The 25209-nt window shown below is 39.2% G+C and overlaps 1 long non-coding RNA gene across 1 annotated transcript in view; it reads right to left on the bottom strand.

Moving 5' to 3' along the window:
• LOC109143453 overlaps positions 1–25209 on the bottom strand; it is an 86921-nt gene that overhangs the window by 21582 nt on the left and 40130 nt on the right. Inside the window, exon 3 of the long non-coding RNA XR_002043658.3 lies at positions 13192–13430. This is a non-coding gene — a long non-coding RNA (uncharacterized LOC109143453). The remainder of the gene's footprint in view (positions 1–13191; positions 13431–25209) is intronic.

The following is a 25209-nucleotide window of genomic DNA, read 5'->3' on the forward strand; positions in this document are numbered from 1 at the left end:
CATTACCCAGCCAAAGCAGCAACATGTCATTAGCAGGCAGAGCATAATTATGATTTGGCCGAGTTATAGGATCAAATTATAACACTAAAGTGAGACTCACATTGAGGTGAGTAAAAGTCCTCCTCCAGTGCCATGTGTGTGCTGGCATCTTTGTGTTCCCCGTTCACCAGGGATGATGGGCATTGATGCAGTCTACAGAAGCTAAGTAATTTTTACCTAGGCAGACCAAACTGGTGACTTTTGACCCCAAAAAATCAAGGAATAGAGAGAAGTTATGTGTATTTTATTTTATTTTTTAAAGAGAATGAAACAATTCCTCACAAACCACATTTACAAGGCTTCTCTCAGTCACATCCCAAAGACATTTCCAACAGCACAGGGAATGGCACCGCTCTGCTGGAATATGGGTCACTTAACTCAGGCTGGAAATGCCAGTACTGAGCTATTATCTGGTGATCTCTGATGGGATCACACATGAGGCAGAAAGGCTGAATGCTTATAGAAATACAAATATTTCTATTGCACCTATCCAGGAGCCAGAGGAGATGTTTCCAACATGATTAAGCTCCGGGTGTGCTCCTCACCTCCAAGTGGAAGGAACTCAAAACTTGTCATTTGAATGCTTTATAGAAGCTTTAATTAAGCAGCAGGGCTCATTTTACTCTTGAAGGGAATGTTGATATTTAAAAATTTTACTGAAGCTGAGGTTGATGAAATATTAATAGTTTAAAAACATATTTGCAATAACAACGGTAATTTTCCTCCTTTTCCCAGGATTTATTAAAAGGTAATTGCCATACTTCCCATCAGCTGCTCACCTCAAAACGTGGCTGTCTCTGACATCAGTCAGGTGTTGCCATGGGAAAAAGCAAGTTGTCTTAATTGTACATGTTGTCAGTTAAAAATATCAGAGGAAAAAAAAAGGCAACTCACAGGCAAAAGCAAAGACGAGAGAATATCTAGATGTGCTTCTAACAAAGGCTGGAATAAACATACAAGTAAAGGAAACGATTTCCTGTCTTAAGACCAGCAACTTCAATTTTCAAACAACCCTGCCAAGGTGAGGTTTGGGGATGCATCTCCTCATCCCAGCTACAGCAACTCACTCCTGCATATTTCAGGGATACGACAGAGGCTTTCACCAGCTGAGGATATGACCCCAATATCACTCAGATGCCACGTGAGTGCTCCATCCCCTGGGCTTTGAAGAGATGTGGAGTGGTAACCTGTACACATGTGTGGGTTTCATAGCAAAGGGTTTGTCAACAGGATTCAAGGTCAATATATATCAAAACATGAGACCTGGCTAATTTACTTTCATTCATGCACTTGGAGTTAAGCAGCAAAGAAGGGGTTAACCATAAAGTATTTCACCTTGAACCTTGCACTCTCTTTATCTAGCACACCATAATAAAAGATCAAGAGTTCCTGCTTATTATCTTATTTTTCCTCCTTGTTCCACTAGGCTAGGGCCCAGACTAGTTATGGATTAACACTGTGATCAATAGTAAGCTTGCTGTCTCGCTCTCAGCAGGGGAAAATGAACTCAAAATGCAGTCAAACTCTTATTGATCAAGGATATAGGTCTCACTTTCATTACCTCTGTCTCCTGATAACCCACATATAATGTGATGAGTTGCTAATCTCTCTGATTTTCAATGGACCCTTCACCCCTCCTGTCTGCACAGTAGAGCTTTTATTTTTGCCTCTTCTGTGTAATGCTTGTAGCATTAACTCTCACTCTATTACCACCATGCCTGGTCAATCAAGACTCATAAAAGGACTTTTAAATAGAATTGGGCTAACTGTGTTATGATTTTATTTGAGTATCTCCAAGCAAATGAGTTACCCTTCAATAACAAGCCCTGACAAGAGTGGGTAGTCTGGACTACTTGAACCCATCTCAGAAGATGTTTATGTGGATGCTTGCATTAAAAACATTAAAAACGTATGCTCTGCCATAAAGACTCTATAGCTTTAATTTCCTTCTTCTGTCCATTGTGGATAAAGACTTATTTCATGTCCATCTATCTCATCTATCATTTTGGATACTCACCAAGAAACATTTATTAGTTCCTTTGAATAAACTTGGTTGAGTGTACAGAGGTGAGGGCAATTTGTATGGAAAGGTAACATTTCCTCATATCCCCTGGAACAAATAGCTCAGTATGGAAAGGTAACATTTCCTCATATCCCCTGGAACAAATAGCTCAGCACCAAAGGAAAGGCAGAAAAGCAGTTTATTGCCTGGTGCATGCAGAGCATTTGGTCACCTTCTGCGAAGTTTTAGTGAGCTCAGAAACCACCTTCCGCTTACAATTTTCAAATGAAGAAATATCCTTCTTGAATACAATGATTTGCTGACTAAAAAAAAGGTTTGTATTGATTTCTTCATTGAATTTGTAACCCCAAATTATGAAAATATTTCCTCTCTAAATTTTCTTTATTTTCCATTGATAATAACAATTGTAATGATAAAAGTGATTAAAAAATAAATTCTAATCAGAAGATAGAAAAAAAAAAAAGAAAAGGTTCATAAAATAATGGAATTTGAAGAGATTTTGTTCTGATTTGGAGGAAAAGAATGTTTGAAGTACCAGAATTCCCTGCAAGATGAGATTCCCAGAGTCAGCTAACTGCGCTATCTTGAAAATAGATAATTTGCTGGTAAGCAAAGTCACTGGATTAAAGTAATCAGAACTGTGTTAGAATGTGTTAATCAGTTCCCCAAGCAGTGCTTTCCCCAGTTGGTCTCAAACAAGAAGCCTACGTACTTCTATCAGGTAATTGAACCAGGTCCCCTCGCATGCAGTGTCACAGGAATTCAAATGACAGTTCTGTAGATCCAGCCCTTGTAGATCCTACAAAGTCAGTCATTACTAGCATAATTATTTGTGTGATCTCCGATCAAGGATGTCATCACATTTTCTTAAACATAATATAGATTAAAAATAAGACGTTATTGATTGGTTCTGAAAGAGAAAGGTCTCAAGTTTCACGTGCACTGTTTGCCTTCAGTGGTAGTTTTCTTTATACATTAGATAACACTCCTAACCTTGTAGCCATCGTGAACATCGAGTTTCCTTTTGAAGCTTACATCAATCATATAATTAAGACATCTTAGTAGTACTTTCACAATCTAGCCAGATTGCGATCTGTGCTCCCTGGGCCTGTTTCTGAAACTTCAATTCATGTTCTTGCTTTTTTGTGTGTGTGCATGTGTCACGTAATTATCGCTCTTCTTTCTTTATGCTCCTTCCAGGTACTCTTTGCGGTTGGTCCGAATATCTTTAGATTAGTCTTCCTGTTAGCTCTAAGTCTTTCCATTTTATTACAAAGAAAAATTAATTGGGTTCTAATAATGAGGTAGGCATGCGGGGCACTTACCAATGAAATACAATTGTTTGTGCATAATAGAATCTCTATGGTGGCATCTGCTTGAACAGCTAAATCAAAGACCAACCAAAATCACTGGTTGGAGATAATTATCTTTGCTGTAAAACATGTTCAGATCTATATGGTAAGATAAAAGCTCACCCATGATATCACTAACTAATACCTTTTTGAGGGGGAGAGGCACTAATGCATTAGTTAAAAAAGCAAAACCACAGACGTCATCTCAGATCAAAATATTCACATGCTCCACTGTTAAGCAGCTGATCTTTCATTTCATCATCTTAATAAAAAGGGGTCTGGACTTCAAAGGGGTTGTTGACACTTCATGCTACCCTGACTGCCATGTCTCTTTTTTGTTTCTTCTCAGACACATCCTCTGACACCAAAAACATTCTCTGCTAAACGCGACATATCATCAATTTGTGTATGAGAGTTGAGCTTTCTTAAAAATTGCTCATTTAAAGGCGTTGGACCTCCCCATATGATTTTCTTTATTGCTTCTGTTCTGCATTGAATAGACACAAACAGAGAATGAAGAAGGCAGATGTGAGGAGGAAAAGATATTTTGTAGTGGAAAATATTTTTGTGGAAATGATGAAGGTGTCCATCATGAGGAAGAAAAGTGAGCTGAATTTTTGATGTATAAACCTGAGATACAGTCCCGCATGTGTCAAATGGATATGTCAGAAAAAGTGACAGTGGTATTTTTTCATTTTATGACCCAATCTGATTCTTATCAAAGTCAAATCCGGCCCATAAAGATCATGGACATCAACTACTCGATAGACCTAATAAGGCAGCTTTAATCTCACAGTCTCAAATGCATTTTATCATTGAAAACCTAAAGCACACTTAAAAATGTTGCATATAAAGCAATGTAAGCCCAGGGTGTATAATTTAAGACATGCTAATGCTGGCAAGATCCCCACTTTGCAGACAATTTATTTGTAACAGATAATTTCACAACACAGAGGTTTGGTGGAAGAGCTGCAGTGCTAAACCAAAACCATTTAACCTTTAAATACAGAGAATGCTTGAGTTTGGTACCATATTCATGCTACTTTTCCACTCAACTCAAGGCCCAAGTTTTACATTTAGTTATTATTCCCTTTCTCCAGAGAGACAAACAGGGACAGGCCATCACCATGTGAATTAATGAACCACTGGCAATAATTACGATTATAGTTGACAGTCACACTGTGGTGTTATACCTACTCATTGTGACACTATGAACAATACCTGAGAGGAAGAATTAAATTCTCCAGAAAGGAAAGAATGAGTTAAAAAGCCATATGGAAATTTACACTAGGGATAATTTAAAGCAACTGCTAAGATTAAAAAAAAAAAAAGTATAATCACAAAATGTCCACCAATTAAGCCTCAAGAAAATATCCTTTTTTTTTTACTTTTGTGTTTCGAGATGCAGAGTTCACCCTAGAGCGCTGCATTTCCATTCATGAGCATAGTACATACATAATTAATGCAATCTGCTGTCTGTTATGACTAGAGATGACAGAAATTTATGTGACAGCTACCAAATATGTATATATTTGGTTGTTGTGTATATGGCTGTTAATAGGTTTGACTGTATCTAGCATTGATAATATGCCACCAATGTGGTGAAGTTAAACCCATCCCACGTCTTCCAGGCCTGGTATGTGGTAGGGCTATCCAATTTGAATAGCTCCTTTATGTTCTTTTTCAAACCAAACGTTTTTATTTTTGTCAATAAACTGTGTCATTTATTATAGTTAAGAAAACTCATGTTGTTTGAGGTCTTTATCAGAGTTCCTACAAATCAGGTTAATTGGTGATCAACAGAGCTTTTCTGCCTTTAATGAGCCCTGGTAGCCCAAGGCAAGGCCCAGCTCTTGATAAGGGACTTTCCCTTTCCTTATTCAGGACTCTTTGATCACTTTTTTTTAACTGGGAGAACAACCGCCGGGAATGTCATTGTTTTTTAATTGCCTGATTACCAAATGTTGGAGATAAAAGATAGATGTTCTCAATTAATAACATTTACATAGATTAGCATCACTAACAAGCCTCATTAGTAGCTGCTGACTTTTGTTTAGACTGCGTCCCATGTCAGTTGTGCTCTGATAGTGCACTGGTAACTACGTTCTCCATATTAAAATATATTTCTTTCTAACCTCCTTCCATTAATCAGGCTATATATATGACATTTTAAAGCACAAACAGGGTTTCATTAAAGTTAACTCTTATTTCCCAGAGCATTCAGTGCAAAACTGGATATATTGGGAGGCTTTGCGTCAGAAAAGCCTTGCCTTCAGGAACAGGAGTCAGGCCTGAGGTACGTTAATGTATTTAGAATAATAAACAAGCCACTGCAGCTAGTTGCTTGTGTTCCTCTGCAACTTGTTTTGGTTATTTAGTTATTAATTTTGAACTGTCAGATCATTAGCTTTTGCTGTGCCTCAGTCTACTCATTCATGAACTGTTTACAGTGATACACGTTCTTCTTAAAAGTGCTCTGAATGCAAGGGCAGAAAATATACTGGTGGCACTCACAACATATTGAATAAATATCTGTAGTGAGAAAATAAATCTCTTTTACACCATTCTGTAGGTGCAAGTGTTATCCTTGAAATCTGACCTCCTCCTGAGGCTGTACCTCAGCAAAGCACCTTGTCCTAGTGGTTGAATCATAGACGTCAAGGTCCTTCAGGTTTTCACTCCTTGGTCCTCACCCTCAGACTGACTTTTCCATTGGCTGACACACAACACGAAGGCTGTTGGGGTAGCAGGAGAAACCTCCCTCTGCCCTTCAAGCACACCCTCATCTATGCACTTTAAACACACTTGATTTTTGGCAACAAAAATCTATTTGAGAACTTGTGCTTTTCTGCTTCAAGAGCAAAACTAAACACATATCAAGCAAAAGAAAGAAAACAACATGAGGGCTCTGTTAAAAAAATAAAAGGCTTAACATGTATAGTTTTCCAAAAGGGAAGGGAAAATGATATTCTGACTGAACTGTCAATGAAGTCAAGCTAAAAGCTGAAATATATATAGAATGCCAAATACTTTGAGAGTTAGAGACACACTTCTGCATGTCTTAGTGTGTGTGTGTAGAATTGGAGATACAAACATGTATGGACTTGTGCAGATTAAAAAATGCTTCTATCTATTATTTTGATCAATGGTCCTCTTTTTTTATATTTTCAACACCTATTGCACTGATACACACAAACCCAATATTTTTTACTCCATCAACTTGAAAATCTCTAATGTCATGACCTTTGCTTCAACGTTGAAGCTGATTTCAGGGTTGCATAAAAAAAGTAAGCTCTATAGTTCAGTCAAGCAGCAGCAGTGAAGTGCTAAAGCAGAAGCTTCTGTGCTATAGGTGAATGGATTAAATAAATAAATCAATCAATAAATGATGTAAACTGTTTTTTAAATCTCTCTTTTCAGTAAAAAAACAAGTCACAAACTCCTCTACCCTTAATCTTTAAGAGAGAAATAGCTTTGACTTCTGCTGTGGTGTAAGATAATTCTCCCTTGTCAGCAAAGGATATAGAGACGTAAAAATCAAACAGAACTCAGGGAGGATAACATGTTTTGATTTGTCACATTTTCAGCCTTTTGGTCATGTATGTTTAATTTTAATATTTTTTAATGTGGGAGAAAATAGCCCTGATCTTTGTTTTATTAATGCACTTGTTTCAAAGGGCAATACAAAGATTGGAGCAAAAAACAAAGACAAGAAAGATATGAGAACAAGATATTCCATTTGTGGCTTTGCAGCATAAGATGTCAGAACTGTGATTGCAGGTATGTACATGTACTTATTTTTAAATTAAGTATCTGTTTTAGAGGAGAAAAGGCAGTGCTAACATCTCTCGTGTGCACAGTACCACGACTGCTAAGCACCATCATGCAAAGTGTCAGAGCCCTAACATGACAGATGTGTTCAGAGAGTGAAATTCATCTTTGTTTGTAAGGCAAATGCAGAGCCTGTGAACCACTGAAACCCCGACATGGGGAGGGACACAGCCCACAGACCCACCACCCCTGGGCCCTTCAACAGCCTGCGATGGCCATCGCTCCCGACTCTGGCTGGGTTCAAGCTGTTTTCCCCAGGGAACTGCTTTTGTGCCATTATCTGTCTCCTGGACTATCTAGTTCACAAATACAAATTATCATTATTTATATTTTAGCTCTTCCCTGCTTTTCCTTTTCAAAGTTTCACCCTTTCTTTTTGACCAAGAGAAAAGGAAAATAAGTCGAGAGGAAGATAAGTCTAAATAAGAAAACCTGGCCCTTTTCTATCTCTACTTTTTGAGACCAGGTAATTCCGGCATTCTGGTCCTCCAAATCCTTTGATTCATGTTCAGCCAACCAGAGTATTTTCCCTCTTGACAAGGTATAATTTCAATGGAGCTGTGTTTTGTCTCTGTATGATGCATTTCGTATTTTTCATGATTTTGCATCCCTCACACAAGACTGTCAATTAAAATGATAGCTACTTATGTGGGACAATAAGTGACTATGAGGGAAGGGATTTGTGGAGGCAATTTACAACCTCTAATTCAGCTCCAGGGATGTGCTCCAGCACAGCTACCCTGCGATGGCTGTGCCAGGTAATTTGCTGGAACACTCTACTGAGGCATCAGCCTGTTGATTGCCTGATGTGTAAGAGGCCTCAGACTGGGTCATATTCCACAATTAGTTTCAGTAAAAAAATCGGGAATATTTCTTTCAATGTTTGTTTCAAGCTATATTAAATGCTTCCACATTGCAAGGGTTAAAATATGCAGAAAGAGGGAAGCTTAAATAGAACACTAAATAAATTAAATCACTGCTTTGGTTGAAACAAAACATTGGAGATTTACCTAAGATCATGTTGTTTTGTCACATGGCAATAAACCTTTACATCTGTCATTAAGTACTGACGCAAATCCTATTTAGATCTTGACCTTCAGATGCAGAAGAAAGAAACCCCAAACAACTATTTATTACCTAGATCTAATCTTGTCCACATTTTCTCCTTAGCTAGTAGAATATTCTAAAAAGAAACAGATGGTTTTAACCATCTTTCCAGTACCAAAATATAAAACTGGTTTAATTAGTGTGCAAGCAGTCATGGCCACGCGCTGCATGTGCAGCTCCCCGCAGCATCTCCTCTCCTCCGTCAGCGAAGTGCTGCTGAAATCCTCCCATTCCCATTACTCCTATAAACCTTTAGCCCAGATCTTCGATTGACATAAATCAGAGAAGCTCCACTGAGCTGGATGGAGTTGTGCCAATTTGTGGAAGTTGAGGTTCCGTGCTCGTGTCTTAATTTTTGTTTATTCACATCCCCCCCCCCCCCCCCCCATTAAGAAAATAGGGGAATATAGAAGAAATTGCGAATGTGGTAGCATTCATTCATGGTTTGGCCCTTTCCACAAATGCAAATACACCAGAATGTTTTTTCTTTTCCCCTGAATACTGTTCTCATTTATATATGGGCTTTTAAATAAAACAGGAGATTTGCTAATGAAATGATGCAATTAGAAGCACATTCTTAGAGAATCTACAGCAAGAGGAACAGCAAAGATGATAAATTAAAACAAAATAGCTTTTGTAATTGCATTTTTCTCACAGTATTTTATCCTTTTCTGGTTTTTATGGAAATTATGATTTTTTTTCACCAAAACAAACAATTCCTATTTAAACCTCACACTGATTCAGGGCAGCTTAGTAGATAAGGCAGCCAGAGCTCACTGACAGGACCTGGGCTTGAACCATCTCCAGGTTATAACCTAATTGGCTTCCTTGTCTGAGCTCAGTGTCTCCAGGTTGGGCCAGGGAGCGCTGCCAAAGCATTTGGGAAACTTGCAGCAGAGTTATGTGGCCTGGAGATAGACAACTTCACTTACAAGCTGTGCCTGGCCTGACCCTGATCCTTCCCTTGCACGAATATCCTCTGCCTGGTTAAAAGAAGAAAGAAAATCCATGCTCTCCCCAGATCAAAGCTGTCGTTTCTCTTTGCTTTGCAAGGCATGCAGACAAGGGAAAGGAATAAAAAGATTGTTTTGGTTTGTTTGGTTTGTTTTAATTTGAATAAGGAGCAGAACTCTGGGAAAAAGTAATAGAACTTAAATCAAATAGTTGGAAAAATGATGTTTATGTGTGGCTTTGAGGCAATTGGACCCACGTTATCAAGGATTTATGATTTCTAGGAAAGAAGTAAAAGAATAAGTCTAAGAAGTGTGACAAATCCAGAGCCATCCATTATCTCAGCAGGAGCAGTTTATTCTTATTATTAAATTCAAAAAAACAAGCAAAAAGGGAAATAATAGAATCATTAAGATTGGAAAAGACCTCTAAGATATCCAACAGTTAACCTAAAATAATCCATTAATTCTTCTTAAATTTTGCTATAATTAGACGACATCCATGATGGAACTGGTTTCAATGGAGCATAAAACTTGAAACTCAACAGCAGGAGATTGACACCAAAAAGGTGTCAGCAGGGAAGGATCTACACTAGACAATGTTTTTTTAAGAAATCAGATTTTTAAATTAAGTCCCCTGAAATATCTCTCTTGGTATATTCATGGTTTCTCCTGAATGAATAACTATCCAATGAGGTCTTTCCATGTTTCTTAATGGAAAGGCTCTCTTTAAAAAAATCTATTGATTTTTGGCTCTGTACATTAAAAAAGTGGATTAATCTCTTCAGCAAATTGATATAGAATTCAAGACTGATTATACTTTGGATTTTTTAGACACATTTGTTGTTGTTTTTTTTCCCTCAAAATACCTTTTGAGGACTATTTTTAATGAAGGCTATGTATTTATGAGTGAATAGGTTAGCAGTCAAAAATATTTTCTACAGAACTGTAGAATAAAACTACAAAACCATCACTTGAAGTTGAAATTTTAAAATTCTATTCCCAAAGTATGATTTTAAAAAATATTCTGGAGTTTCATATTTGCATGGGGAAAAAAATGCAAAAGCATGTTAGTGATTTATTTTTCCTTATTTTAAACTTTTTTTTTCCAAATCTCCTTTTTCTCCTACAGAATTTTAAAGTGTTTTCTGGCTCTTGAAAAGTGACCAGAGGAAAGACAAAGATATCTTTTAGTCAGAATATAATTTTTTCCAAACTGAGTGAATATATTGAAGTTTCTAGAGTAGAAAAATAGAGGTGAAAAAAAAGTAACAAAGAGTAGCCACCTCTGTCCTTTCAAATAAACAACACCAAACCCACCAAATAAAAACAAAACAAAAAAGCCAAACCACAAATCATGTTGTTTCAAATGCTTTAAGAAGCAAAGAAATTCCAAAAAGGGGAGGAGACTTTTTTTTTGGTATTTTTACAGTAATAAGTTGCAGGACTTGAACTATGGTGAGAAATATCTTGGAAGAAAACATCAAATTAAGCTATGAATAGGGCTCCCATTTTGCATTTCTTGTAAATACTCTTTTCCTTCCCTCCAGCATTCTTTCCTTGCACCTCTTTTGCTTTGTATTGCTTCTAATGACAGTGATGTTCATTTTTATGGGGTCAGACATGCCTTGATTTAACCAGTTTATACTGGGACATGGAGCAAGACTCCACCATTTCATGCCCTCCACCATTTCAGCCCACGTCCTGTGAGAGCATCGGGACAGGTGACATGGAGAAGGAGCTCCTGGTAGTTCATCCAATTGTCATCCCAAAGATTGGCATAGCTGGAAACCAATGTCAGTAACAGTTTCTGGCAGCCTCAGCACCATGTGGAAGTCATATCTGCTAGATCTCAGCCCTGAACTCTGCACCAGCTGAGGGGTGAGTTAGACTCCATAAATCCCTGTTTTTCCCAGAAACTGAAAATGAGGAAAATTCCCGGTGAGTGAGGAATGCCTGTCATGACTCTGTTCTGTACAAATCCTCATGGAAGACACCAACAGGGCAATTCAAGTCAAAACCTGACTAACAGATAGTGGGTGCCTCTTACACTCCTTAATCCCATTATCGGCCAGGTTTGGCATGTCAGCCCTGTGCCCTTGGCACAGGCACATTGTGAGAGCACTGCCAGGTGCACGTGCCACGGGCTAAGAGTCATCTGTCATCCACTCCCTTGGAATCAGACAGAAATTATCTTTTGTTACGTTTTTAATATGTTGTTTGTTAAAAGCAGTCACGCTTCCGGGCTGGGAATTTTCTGAGCTCTGTTAGGAATATTTTTTTGAGTCATTTTGCATCATTTGCAATTTCTGATGCATTCAAATACTACATTAGGTCCCCAGAGCAAAACCCCTCTGTCAATACACCTCATCTGACAGCAATCGTGGAAGGGAGCTTTAAAACTCAAGCACTAGTTCTGAATGCTGGAAAAAGCTGCCCAAGAGATAAGAAAAGAGGAGATAACTGCTAGTTCTCTTAAAAGTGTTTCATGTCACCCTGAGAATCTCTTGAATATTTTATAAAAGAAAGAAAATCCATGGCATGAATCAATTCAAATTAAATACCATAGAAAACATTTTCTAGATATATCAGAATGCCTCTTATATAAATTCGAACACCTCAAATCTATTTTTCCTTTGTGTGTTTTTCACCATATGAGTGGGTATAAAATGCTCCATGGATACTCCTGTCATCTTTCCCTATCACATTGCAAATATATTTATACATGAGACTTACTGCCTTTTCCTACAATGAAAATAAATAGCGAATGTTCTTTTCAACTCACCACGTTATGTGTTTTAGAAACTTCCAGAAATAAGTCAGAACAGCAAGATTTATATAGTTAGGCCTGGCATATTTGTGTATATTAGGTAAACATGGTTATTTGGAAACAAGCTGTGCCTGTATGGTTTCTTCATGCTGTTTTGTTGTCTAGAGGCACAACGAGGCCAATTTTTTAGAAGAAAAATGTGCCATATAATTGCCATTTTGTGATGCATTCAGCTAAAATTATGGAAAAAAAGAATCTTGGTTCCCCCTTTGATGCATTGTGCTGTTGTTCCGCTCTAGCTTTTACCAGCTTCCCAACGCAACTGTCCTGTTCAGCAGGAGAAAATACCTGAATTACATACACAAGTACACATGCATACTGATAAGGTTTGTCTAACCCCTGACTTGAGCACACAGCTCAAAAATTGCCACAGAGAATAGGATATATTTGTTTGAAGGGGAAGAAAAGCAACACTGTTAAGAGAGGTGCAGGCTGACACGGTAAATAAAAGCAACACAAGTGTAGGCACAGTTGGAGCAGGAAATAGTTGGGAGATGTGATTCAGCACTTAGGCTGGGAGATTATGTTTAACATGAGGAATGGAAAATGTAAAGCAGTTCCTCCTGCTGTATATTCATTCTAATACGGCAAATAGAAAAATGAGGCACCAAGCTCATTTGAGACCAACAGCACAAAAGGAGAACTGTGTATCCCCAAGTTTTCCATATCACCATTAGAACTGCTGGAAAACCAAAGGACTCTATCACTGGTGCAGTAAATAACTCAATGCATCCACACAAGGCTCTGTGGCACCAGGATGATATTTTAAAAGGGTGCAATTATGCTTTCTGTAAGACAAAGATGGCCCTCTGGAAAACACCAAGCATGGCTTTTGTTTGACACTGTCACAACAGAAACGCAACAGCGAGTACCTCTCCCCTCTGCCTGTAGACACTTTATTTTTGCAAGGAGAAAATAAGAACAATGCTCGGATATTTATGTTTAACATCAAAGAAAATTTAGGTTCAGGCCAGCACACAGGAAAAATTGCTGAAAATCTATTTGTCATGGAGAGGTGATCTCTGCAGTGCTGCCCCAAGCACGAAAACATTGTGTTACCTGTGACGCGATTTCCGTCGGAGGGAGGAATGGAGGTACCTTGGCCATGCCATTATTTATGCAAAAACACTTGGTGTATTTGTGGTGGTTTTGCTTCTCTCTTTTTCTGGCTTCTTTACCATTCTCCCTTGCAGATCATGCTGGGAAATGCATTTAGTGTATCCACAGTCTTCCCAAAAATGGCACTGGAGTTCCAGTACATGCATTTTGTTCCAGCAGGATGATCTGATACCTGTGGACTAAAAATTACGAAACTGTGTGTAAACCTGGAATTTAAATGCTATTTTGTTTCTTCCTGATTTGGGACGAGAATGCAGAATTTCAAATCTCTTAAAAAAAAAAGGATGCCTTGCAAATATTTAGCTTTGGAGGCATCAACACAACTATCTTACAACAAATGCTGAAACAAAATTTTCTGTATTGAAAATGCTGTCTGAATATTTTGTGGTTTAGAACAGAATGTCCTTTTAATTCAATATATTTGAAAATTCATATTTGAAAACATAACATTTTTCTTTCCTAATTCTTGAAAATTTTCATGCAGATATATTGCTACAGCATCATCTCATTAAAGTGCTACAGGAAAAGAAATCTCTCCATGTGGCATCATATGCCAGAGGATATGTAATTTAAAACCAAAATATTAACATTTAATCAGAATGGTGAAGTCAACGTGAAACAGGAAAATCTGACAGATGATACATAAATAAGAATAAAATGAAGTATGATTGCATTTTATAACCAGTCATGAGCACTGCAGATAGAGCTGGTAAAACTTACAAGCTGGTTCAGTTGAAATGAAATGACATTCTTCGCATAATTTTTTTCTGAAATTGTGCAGGAAGTTATATGAATTTAATTTCATATGAAAATGAAATTCCCCTGAGTCCAGAATCCTGCTCAAAGCACATACTCATCTCTTGTCACGAGACATGAAGATGTGAAAGACCATCAGACTAGTTTCAACAACTGGAAATTTTTACTGATGGCTGGACTCTGACCACAAAGAAATGTATCAATGCATATTTCTAATGGAAGAACCATTCTTTAATAAATAGAGTTGGCTTGTTGTTTTTTTTTCCCTGCCTCTCTAATTACCTGGAATTTTCCAAATGTGTGAAATGAGAACAACTTCCACTCCTTGCCATTGGAAAGGAGTAGCCATGTCTTAATTTTGTAGGGAGAATGGCTTGAGCTGTCTGCCAGTAGTTTCACAACCCACTTTAGATCAGCCACATCAAGGAAAACTTATGCTCAAATTATTTTTCATATTTGAAGAGACAAGGTTTATGATACCCCTTTTTCACAGGTGGTCAGTTCAAGGACTCATTAAAAGTTATACAAGTTTCCTATTGATAAATATGTGGGAATTATAGTCCAACTGTCTTAAGAAGTCAGAAGCATTAAAGAACATGTGCAGCATTAAAGGGAAATAACAAATTATTATTTAATGAGATGACTAGTCTTGCTATTGTTGCTTTATTTTCAAGCAACACTGAAATGGGCTCCCTGGTGTTTGTAGTTTCTGGCTATCTTTTTTTTCTCCTCATTATTAATTCCTTTTTCTCCATGCTAATCAGCCAAAGCACTGTGTGTTTGGAAGACTGATTTTTATACTCCATTCCCTTTGGATTTAAGGGTTACTTGTCAGCCTCGCCAAAAACTTCAGCAGTAGGTAAAGCCAAGGGCACTCCTTGTGACCACCGCGGCAGCACTCATGCGCAGAGTTTATGCGTCTGCCACACCTCTGGGTCAGAGCTCACCGAGGATTTCCATAAATCCAATGGGTAATGTGCCAAATAAGATTAGAGAAGACTTCACATTATTGCACAATCCAATGAAAATATCATCTGCTAAGCTCCTTCTGGTGGTGACGGGGAGGAGGTGGCTAATATTAGCAGGTGTTTGTCTCAGAGGCAAAGAGGAGGCAGGAGCACCTGCCCGTGCCCGTGCACAAGGTGGGAGCAGCCATCGCGACTTCACCTGTGGCAAAGCCTTCAGTAAAAATGCAATTTTTAAGAGCTGAAATTCTGATCACTGCCGTGTTGCGTCAAATTTTTTTCTCTACCTTTTATTACATTATGTTTAATCTCGTCCCGTTTCATATTCCCAAATGTATCCTTATTCAAAAGTCTGTTTAAATTTATCTATCTGTACTTTCATATGCTACCTAATACCTGACACTGTATGTTCACATGCAGAGTTGCATTAGTAAATGGAGCAGGTGGATTTTTACATCTGATCTGTGCCTGTTTTATCTATACACATATTTTTCTTTCAAACTTTGACCTGCAAGAAAGCAAGAAGGAAGAGTCATCTGGCACTTAGGAAATAATCATTCAATATGTTTGTATTTGAGAATAAAGGAAAATGATTTTTCTTTTGTTCCATGAGGCAATAGCAGAGGGAGCCTTAAAGAGGCAAGTGCATTTGCATTCTGTATTTGTCTCCTTTATAAATGTGGTTAACTAATTGCTTCTGCTTTCATCAGTTATCAATCCTTTGTTCCTGAACACAAGCAGAATCAGATTCTGATGCCATTGCTGAACTTGATGAGCTCCTGACTCCGTTAGTTATCCTCTTGAACTTGATGGTCCAGATTCTCAAATGGTATAAATCAGCATAACCCATCCCATAATCAAAAAAACTGATCTAAGGAGATAATCTGGGGAATAAAGTCCTACATGATGAGAGTAACAAAATTGGAATAATAACGCTCTAAAATTTTATTAAAAATCCTTATCCATAAAGCCTGAAAAATGTAAAGGGGAATAAATACTTTTGGAACAATTAGTTGTGCTATTCTTAGATAACATGGTTTGATGGAACATAATCTGTAGTTCTGCTCAGGAGTACAATGAATATATAATATATATAATATGCTGACACGTACGCATTTAACCTATTTAAAGATTGTCCACTTTTTTCAATACACTCATTATGCATAATTGTTGGGTACTTGTGAATACTCCTAAATGTTACTCAGGATCTGTAAATTGTGAATATTTTATATTGAGACCCCTGGAACTGAGATGTATGGCAGATGCAAATAAAGGATACTGTTACAGAAGCCTGTCTGGATGGACCTTATCCTTATAAACTGCTGTGCTTGCATAAAAACGGGTTTTGCTTCACTGCAGAACGAACCTGACTTCAGGCTGCCCACTGGCTGGCAGCTTGTAATTGTACCAGGAGCACAGCTGTAGTAATGTTTACAACAAGTTGAATGGAGCAGGCTGAGTACAAGATCCTGTCTAGAAGTGACCAAAATGTTGGAGTCACAATAAAGGAACAGTGCCCAAGTATTAATCCTCTGATGTTGACATGGAGGAATGATGAATTTCCACAGTTGGTGGGCAAAAGTGATGTCCTCAACCACGGCCTTGGCAATCACTCAGACCTCAGAGTAAATTAATGCAGTCTACAGCTGTTCTAAATTTTGCCAAATCGAAAAACATGAAAAAAAAAAGCATGTATCCCATTTCTGGCAGGATTCTAATTTGCTTGTTCTCCTCCTGGCTCACTGCCATTTGCCTTCCAGTGACTCTGTTACAACAAGGAGGCATGGAAAACATCTCTCATCTCCACTTCTCCCAGACCTTTAATAGTGCAGTGTTTGGGGGACACATGCAGAAAGGGAGAGATTGGATTTTAGTCTCTGAAGGCTCAGGAAGAATCAGACTTCAGATTTCCCTTTGGAAGCCTGCAGAATAAGGCTGCTGTCCCCGGGGCCATGTGGTCTTCAGCTCATACAGAGGGTACGGAGCTGCTCAGCAAGCACAAGGACACCGTGGCACTCACTCAGGTCACAGTTACGAGTCCCTGCAGCTGGGAATCTGTCCCCTCACGTTTATAACCTCCAGAGCATGTACTATGCAATTCAGCTTTGTTGACTACTCTGGAAACACAGTTAATCCAGTACTGAGTGTTTGTAAAAGACCAACCTGGTGCACAGTGAGGAAACACTACAAAAATAGAGTTCTGCTCTTTGCAGCTACTTCCAAAAGTACCATCCTATCAGTGAAAGTGGGAAAGGTCTGCCAAGGTAACACATCCCACACCAGGCAGAGACGGAGGTTCATGAAACACAGGATGAACTTTATAAAACATTTTTAATCTTTGGCCTTTAAGCAGCATAGCCAACAACAGGTTCACATCAGGGTAGTGGCATTAGCCAAGACAAGTTTACAAATCCCTGAGTGCGCTTCCATCATCCTGAGCTTGAGATATCTGTCAGTCCATAGCACATGCTGCTGTTGCTGTGCGTGTGTCATGTTACTGAAACCCCTAGATAATGATTACGACCGATTATACAAGATGCCATGTTCCTTAATCATATCACTTACATTTCTACTGAACGGCAGTGACAAGGTTTTGAAAGGAGAAGATCACAGCTGTCCAATAAAAAAAAAATCAGATAAACCACACAGTGTTTGCAGACAGAAGATTATGCTAACCTGAAAAGTAGCTTTAGTGCTGTTGATATTTGCACTCTCCCTAACTGAGCTGAACCTTCATTCATCCTCTCTGTTTGGCATCGCGTCTGAAATGGAGGTGATTGATGCATGAGCAGGTATATTTCTGATTTTTTTTGTCTGTGTTATTTACAATTTTCTGTTCCCCTAGTGAGCATTTGAGTGGTTATTTATTTTTTTCTATATTTTCCCCCTTCCCTCACCAAGATTGCAGGTCTCAGAGTTCCGGGCACTGCATACCAGTCCTGAAGCAGACAGCTGGAGTGAGAAAATCCTCTCCTTGCCCTAGAGGTAACCCCAGCTCTAAGCTGAAGACATTCCCCTCCTTTATATGCTGGCTCATTTTGGAGTCTCGCTCGTGCAGAGGCTGCCAACTGTCCTGAATTAAATGCAGTGCATTTCGATATGAGTAAGTGCCTACTAATGACTGAGCAAAACCAGTGTATTCATTTAAGCAAAGAGTTCAAGCAGGGTTCCAGGAACGAGGAGCCGTGTGCCCTACTAACAAAGCTATCTAGTTCAGTGCACAGTCTGAACTATGCAAAAGAAAGAACCTTCTACTTTTAAGTAGTTTTAATGCAGTTCTACAGCACTTAGAGTTTTCGGTGGAAAAGTCAGATGTAATTACTGTTTGACACAAAGGGATTTTTTTTTCCTAGCTCTGCTGACGTTCTATTTTAAATAATTAAAAGTATAATTTAAAACTTAAATTGATCATTTCAATAGACCTGATCCTGTCCTCAGAGGGAGCCTCTTGTGTCATAGTTAAACTGTTGATCAGCTCAGTGTCACTGTTTCTCCTTCATCAGAACATGTAACATCAGATCTATAATTCTTTTTCGCTTATGATGGCAGAGCTCCAACATGGGTGTAGTTTGACCCAGGTTAAGCAGATTTAGCTAAATGCATAAATTGTTCACATTCTGTCATGTGAAAGATGTAGGCCTTGAGCCAATGCTGGGAATAGATAGCTCACCCAAAGAAGAAAGTAATGTATTTGCAGATTTTCACATGTCTGGACATTACTCTCTTTGACTCCTAATTGTCCAAAGGAGCTATAAGGCTTTAAAACAATGTTTTTGATTTTTATGAGTTTAGAAGATTGTGGGTTCTGACATTAACATTCCTAGGAAGCAAATTTCAATGCTGTACAACTCTCTGAAAGTGGGCTTTCAACCCCCTTTTGGCCTTTTGGCCCATTTCCACCAATAAAGTCACATGAAGAGTAAACCCATAAGCCAACTAATAAGTCAAAAGATTTTCATGGTATAAACCACAGACCTAACAGGTTGTGAATGCCCTGCAGAGCAGGTCCATTCTGCTGGATTTCTTGCACCATAACACAGAATCTGGTTTCCAGTGCATTCCTTTGACGGAACCGTGCTATCAGAGATGTCCTACAATACCTGTACTCTCTTCTCAGACTAGTTTTTGTTAGTGTAAAAGGGAATGATATTTATCCAAATGTCATAACTTGCAGAAAACAATACTGAGCCCTGAAAGTATCATTTATTTGTGCCTTAAAGTACAATTTTAAACTATTATTTATTATACTAATAGTTCTATGAGTTTCATTCTCCAGGATTTTCTGTTCTATAGAGGTTCTTCATCAAATCTCCAAGTCATAATGTAAACAAGTATAATAAATCTGTGTTTAACCTGTGATAATGGTTGAACTTGATGATCTTATAGGTCTTTTCCAACCTAAAGAATTCTATGATTCTATAAGCATTAAAACATTCCCTCTCAAAAACTGTGTTCCACATGATGAAGATTTGCTCCTTTTCCCTCATCTCTAGAACCTGGACTTCACTAAAAATCAGGAATATGTACATAAATTAAGATATATAGCCCTATAATTGCTGTTAAATAAGGAAAGCTGCTTGCCTATGGTTTGCCTAAACCCCCTAAGATGACATCTACAGCCCATATGTGACCACAGGTGGTATAAATAAAATGGAAGTATAAAAGAGAAAAGAGATAAACATATAATTAAAACCAGCATAGCAAACACTTGTGCTCATTCATTTTAATGACTGCATCCTCCAGTTTACAGAGCAGTTGCAGACCCAGGCCGTAATAGCTGGGTTGACCACATGCCATAAAATACATCAGTGTAGGCTGGGTTCAAATTATCCAATACTTGTAATAAATCCATCCCATTAACTAGATAAATATGCACAAGCAACGACTCAGGAGATAATGCTGGGAAGTGGCCTGTTGTTATTTAGCAGCAATGCCAGCTCGCAGGACCTGATAAATAGCAATGCTATCGCCTTTTATTAAGAAACAAACAAACAAAAAAGATTAGTTTGGCTTTTAAGATCTCATAACTATGTCTCTCCTTCCCTTATCTGTAACTTGAGCTGAAAAAAGAGATTGTGGCCTTGAAAGCTTCAGTTCTGATTACTTTTTTGTAAGCCTAATAAAAGGCATCAGTCATACCAGGTATTTGTGAAAATGAAATCTTCATATATTGAAGGTCAGTTTTAGTTGAACTAATATAATCAGTAAAAGTCAAGGTTCCTTTACCATTAAAATTGCCCATGCTCTGAGTCTTTTGATATTCTATGCTTAACCTTGGATCATGCTGTGTGTGTTGTATGCAGGGAGGACGGTGAATTCACGTTACAGTATAATGACTGAGTCATCCTGGCCTTGATTTTCAGCTGGGCAAAGCAGATATCCAACAAACACAAGGCTTCTTTAAAATTATTTGAAATTAATACATCCCTGAAGCACTTCCTCTCACCTCAGGATTTGGCAGGTCAGCCAAAGTCTACAAACAGCTTTTCGTTACAGTTTTATGAAATATTTAATGTCACTCCTGAATATATTTCTGAAAGTTGAAAGATGGTTACATATAACTAGAGCAAGTATTGATATTGAGAAATGCTTTGAGGTTTGCACTGCATAAATCACACAATAATCCTGACAGGGGGTGCAGCCAGGTGGGAGCTGGTCTCATCTCCCAAGTAAGAACTGGCAGGACAAGAGGAAATGTCTCAAGTTGCACCAGGTTTAGGTAGGATATTAAGAAAAATTTCTTCCCTGAAAGAGTTGTTAAGCACTGCAACAGGCTGCCCAGGGAAGCAGTGGGATCACCATCCCTGGAAGCATTTGATTTGTTCCAAAACTCTCCCCTCTCTCTACCTCTTCCATTTTCAGTACAACCATAAAATAGGAATCTGATCATTTGCACTGAGGAAAGAAAAGGCAAATCAGTGTGATACTGCCAACCCTGGATCAGGGCAGGGTCAGGCTGGATGGAGGCTTTGTGTGAAGGACATTGACCTGAGAGCACTGGCAGGGCAGAGATCTTCACAAGCATGAGTGCCACCTGATTTTAAAACAGAGGTCTAATTAAAGAACACATTCAAATCAGTTGGTTCAGAGATGTGTTAAAAGCATCACACACAAAACTGCCAAAAGTAAGAAGCAGGGCAGGTTTTCAGCAGTGCCACTCTGCTCACTCCAGTGGAATGAATTCTGATTTTGATCTGTGTAAATGGGATAAGACCAAGGCCTGAGTCTTATCTCTCTGGAAATGGCTACATGGAGATGACACAGAAATATCTATTTTGGGTTTTGAAAGCAGTCCTGCATCAAGAGAGAGTTTGAGGGATTTATGTGCTGAAAGACGTAGAGAAAAGATGTACAATGGGAACTGAAAACTAAATATATGGATGTACAAGATGAATTGGTCATTCTATTCATGATCACTGTTATGGCAAAAGTGATTTTTAACCTGTGGATTCCTTAATTTGTTTTTTCTTTCCCAAAAGCCATTCCTGTTCCTTCTCAGAAAATTATTAACTAGAAGCAAAGGATCTGTTGATTTTAGTATAGATTGTCCAGTTCTAAATTTTAACTTTCTTTTCAAAGTGTCAAGTTTAATGGCAGGTCAGAAGAATACTTAATTACAAACCCCAAGCCAGCAAAGACAAGTTTCTGATGCAGGACTGAGAGCTGGTCCTCACAACAGAAAACAACTCTTTGAAACCCTGTTTCAAACTGGCTCAAACTTATTATTATTATTACTTTTTCCCCAGGATATCTGCACTGAAGAAGAGGCAGTGTCAGCAGTCTATAAATAGCTCAGGACAGTATAAACTTTTGAACTGTGAAATCTGGGGGATGTAAACTTCCTGCTAAACAGAGGCTTACAGCAGATATTTAATGCTCTGATAGGAGCGTCACCAGTGTTTGAGCTATGAGAGGAAGGGAAATTCTGAATTATTGTTAGCACTGTGCACTGGTGTGGTAGTTCAGTTTGGTTTGGAATCCCTTGTCTCAGCTGTATAAGCTGGTTTGGTTGTTTTTCTGTGTGCAAGTTTGTGCATAAATATACTGAGGCCAAATGACTTACCAGCACTAGATGTCTAAAAAAGAACCTTTGGGTCTAGAACAGTTAATTTAGCAGACATTTAGATTTTATGACACACTCCTTAACAAATGGATTTGTTGGAAGAAACAGCCTGTATTGCTGTTTTCATCACTTTTTGTGGCGCAATTTTCATCAGCTGAGAGTTTGTCCAATGGGAAGTACCACTGGTAAAAGCTCACAGCAATTTCCCTGGTGCTGTTGAGTTCCTGCCTGTCACACTTGGAGCACACTCAGGACAGTGCCACCTTTTACACAAGAGGCAGCTGAAAAGCAACATCACTTCCCAGTATGACTATCATGCTATCAATTAACACTGCTGTATGGCTAATCCCCAATAGCAGTTGCGCTGTGTGGAGAAGCTGCTTTTCAGCGAGGTGAGGGCACAGCCTGGGCACTTTGTGGGAAGGGGAAATGAAGACCCCACACTGAGTCCAGGTGTATATAAAATGAAAAGGCATGTGTAATGCTTTTTTTTTTCCTGGTAGCACCTGTGTATATTTGGAGAGCTTTAGCCACCAACACTTTCAAGCAACTAGTATGGCCACGAACTGGACTATAAACACACAAACCTCCTGACTCCGGGAACTGGCAGGGCCCACATCAAGGTGCTGCAATGTGGTGGACATCTCCCCCCAGTGGGGCCAACACCAATTGGGAACACCCCCTTCCTGCTCCCACAGCTGCCTTGTGGGTGGGGATGGAGGTTTTTAGCTGTGACCCCACCCCACCCTGCCCTGCCCTACCATATGGGAGGTGGAATGAGACCCGGTAGGGTTTGGCTGTTGGAGGGGGAGTTGTGGTGCTCCTTCATGAGTATGGACAGTTGTGGGGCAGGAGCTTGTTGGGGCTGGGCTGCTCACTTCTCCTATCAGTCTCCAACATGAGGAACCAGAAACAGTTCAGAGCAGACCTTTCTGCGAGGCCTGGTTCCCTCCACGGAGAGATGCAGCAAACATGTGAGTAACCCAGAGTCTACAAAGACCTTTTGTACCTTTTGGTTGTGTGAGGGGCTGAACATGCCAGGTTGTTGCTGGGCTGGGGGCTCTCGGGGTGCTTTACCAAAGCCAGCAGCACCTCTGGCTGCTCCTACCCTTGAGACACACATTTTTTGTTGTGGAAATTGTTCTAGTGAGTAGTGGTGGGGGGTTTGAAGCTGGCACCCAGCTGTAGGAGATGGGGTTGGTAGTGGTCCTGGTGGGGCAGAGAAAACAACCTCTGTGTTTTCAAGCTGAACCTCTTGCACAGGTATTTGGGTTGTGTTTTCTGTTTGGCCTGATGTTGTGGCAATGGTGGTGTCTGTGGTGGCCCTGGGACACTGAGCTGTGTGGCTCACTCTGCCAGGGAGTGCATCTGCAACACACATACAGGTTGTGGAATACCATGTTCATAAATGCCTCAGAAAAGGGTTTTTTTGGGGCAGATGATCAAGTTCTCCCTTTGCCTTTGTAAGCTGAAGCTTTGTGATGAAGGGCGGAGTGAGTAAGGACCTCCCCTCGTTAGTGGGTCAAGCAGGGGTTTCTGTGTGGTACAACAGCGTCCTTTGGGTGCTCGGTTTTCTTGGTGGGCTACAAGTGGAAAGCAAGGCAGATGTGACACCATCATGCCTAAACTTCAGCTCTGGAAATTAGTAATGGCTGCACAGACCTCTGAAATGTGGCCCTAGGAAGTGAATACTGTTCTCCCCAGTGAATTTGCCCTCTAAATTGCTAGAGACGGGGTTTCACTTACTTTACTTCTGTAGCTATATTGATTTTTTGCCATCTTTCTTTTTAAAGCTGAAGGAAAAATTCAAATAAAACCTAATGATGTCTTTCTGTTTCTGAACAGTTTTGGAAATTGCAGAGCAATCAATATTAAGTACACTTTACACCAATTTAGAGCCCTATTCTGTTCAGACATGTGCTTTATAGAGCTCTGATTTTTGAGTAATTTAGGCTGAAAAGTAGGGTAATGTGGATTTTCTAATTAGCTTGTGTTAAGTCAGTGTTCTTCCACCTGAATATTTTTATTAGCTGGGTTTTTAAAAGCATGCATGTATATATCCAAAGTAGGCGAATAAAAAGGAAGATAATCTTTTCACAAGGATGAAAGACAAGTGGATTAATGCAGACTTTGAGATTTTGTGAGAAATTCAGACACACAGGCTGGTGCTGCAAGGAGAGCTTCTACTTGTGAAACTGTCACTTGTTAATTAAGTTAATGTCTCCGGTGCTCTGAAAATGTAAAGCAGTATGTAAGTGCTAAGTATTATTATTAATGATGCCAATTTTGACAGGTTTACTGGAACAGGCTTTGCAGTACAATATAAGCTAATGTTCTAATGCTTTACTCGTTTACAATGAAACTGTTAAAAATAAGAAAGTGGGAATAGAAGGCCAGCAAAGGCCAGCAGAATAGATGGAGTCCCTCATCTGGTGTTCTCCCCAAGTGCTGCCTGGGAATAAGGTCAAAGGTAACATGGGGCTGTCTCTCCATCTTGTAGAACTCTTGGGGGAAAACATCAGGTGTATGATGATGGGCTGCACCAGATTATTGTGGCTTCCAGTTGTCCTCTTAGGAGATGTGTTGGCCCTTGGAAGCTGTAACACAAAGAGTTGTATCCATATGGGCAGTGTGTCCTGCCTGTCACCTGAAGACTCATTCCTGTCACAGACTGCAGAAGGGGACTGGAGGAAGGTGTCAGCCCTGTGTACCCTAAGACTACTTGCTCCTCTAAGGGAAATCCCCACTGGCCAATTAATTTGGTTTGAGGCCCCTGCCTCCCTTGCCCTGAGCTGCAGAAGGAAAGAGTTCTGGTGTTGGCTGTATTGGTATTAGTACCCAAAGAGGTGCAGAGAGCTTGTCAGTAATATGTATAAAAGCATATATTAAAAAAGTGATTAAATTACCTTTCACATTTCATGGAGTCATAGTAGTTTGCAAGTCATTTGGATGTGGAAGCACAGCTGCACACAGGTATCTGACCCAGCAAATGGAATAGTTTCCTCAATGTCTTGGACACATTTCCTTTCATGCTTTTTCTCTGAGCAAAGCTATCAAATCTGTCCTGTAAAAGGGACAGTCTAATCTTCAGATGTGTTTCTTAGATGCTCTTTATTTTTTTCATTATCAGACTCAATTGTCTTCTGTCTTAATGGCTTTGAAATGAAGAAAACA

The sequence above is a fragment of the Corvus cornix genome, chromosome 10 (assembly GCF_000738735.6).
Source record: "Corvus cornix cornix isolate S_Up_H32 chromosome 10, ASM73873v5, whole genome shotgun sequence".
NCBI classification, from domain to species: Eukaryota; Metazoa; Chordata; class Aves; order Passeriformes; family Corvidae; genus Corvus; species Corvus cornix.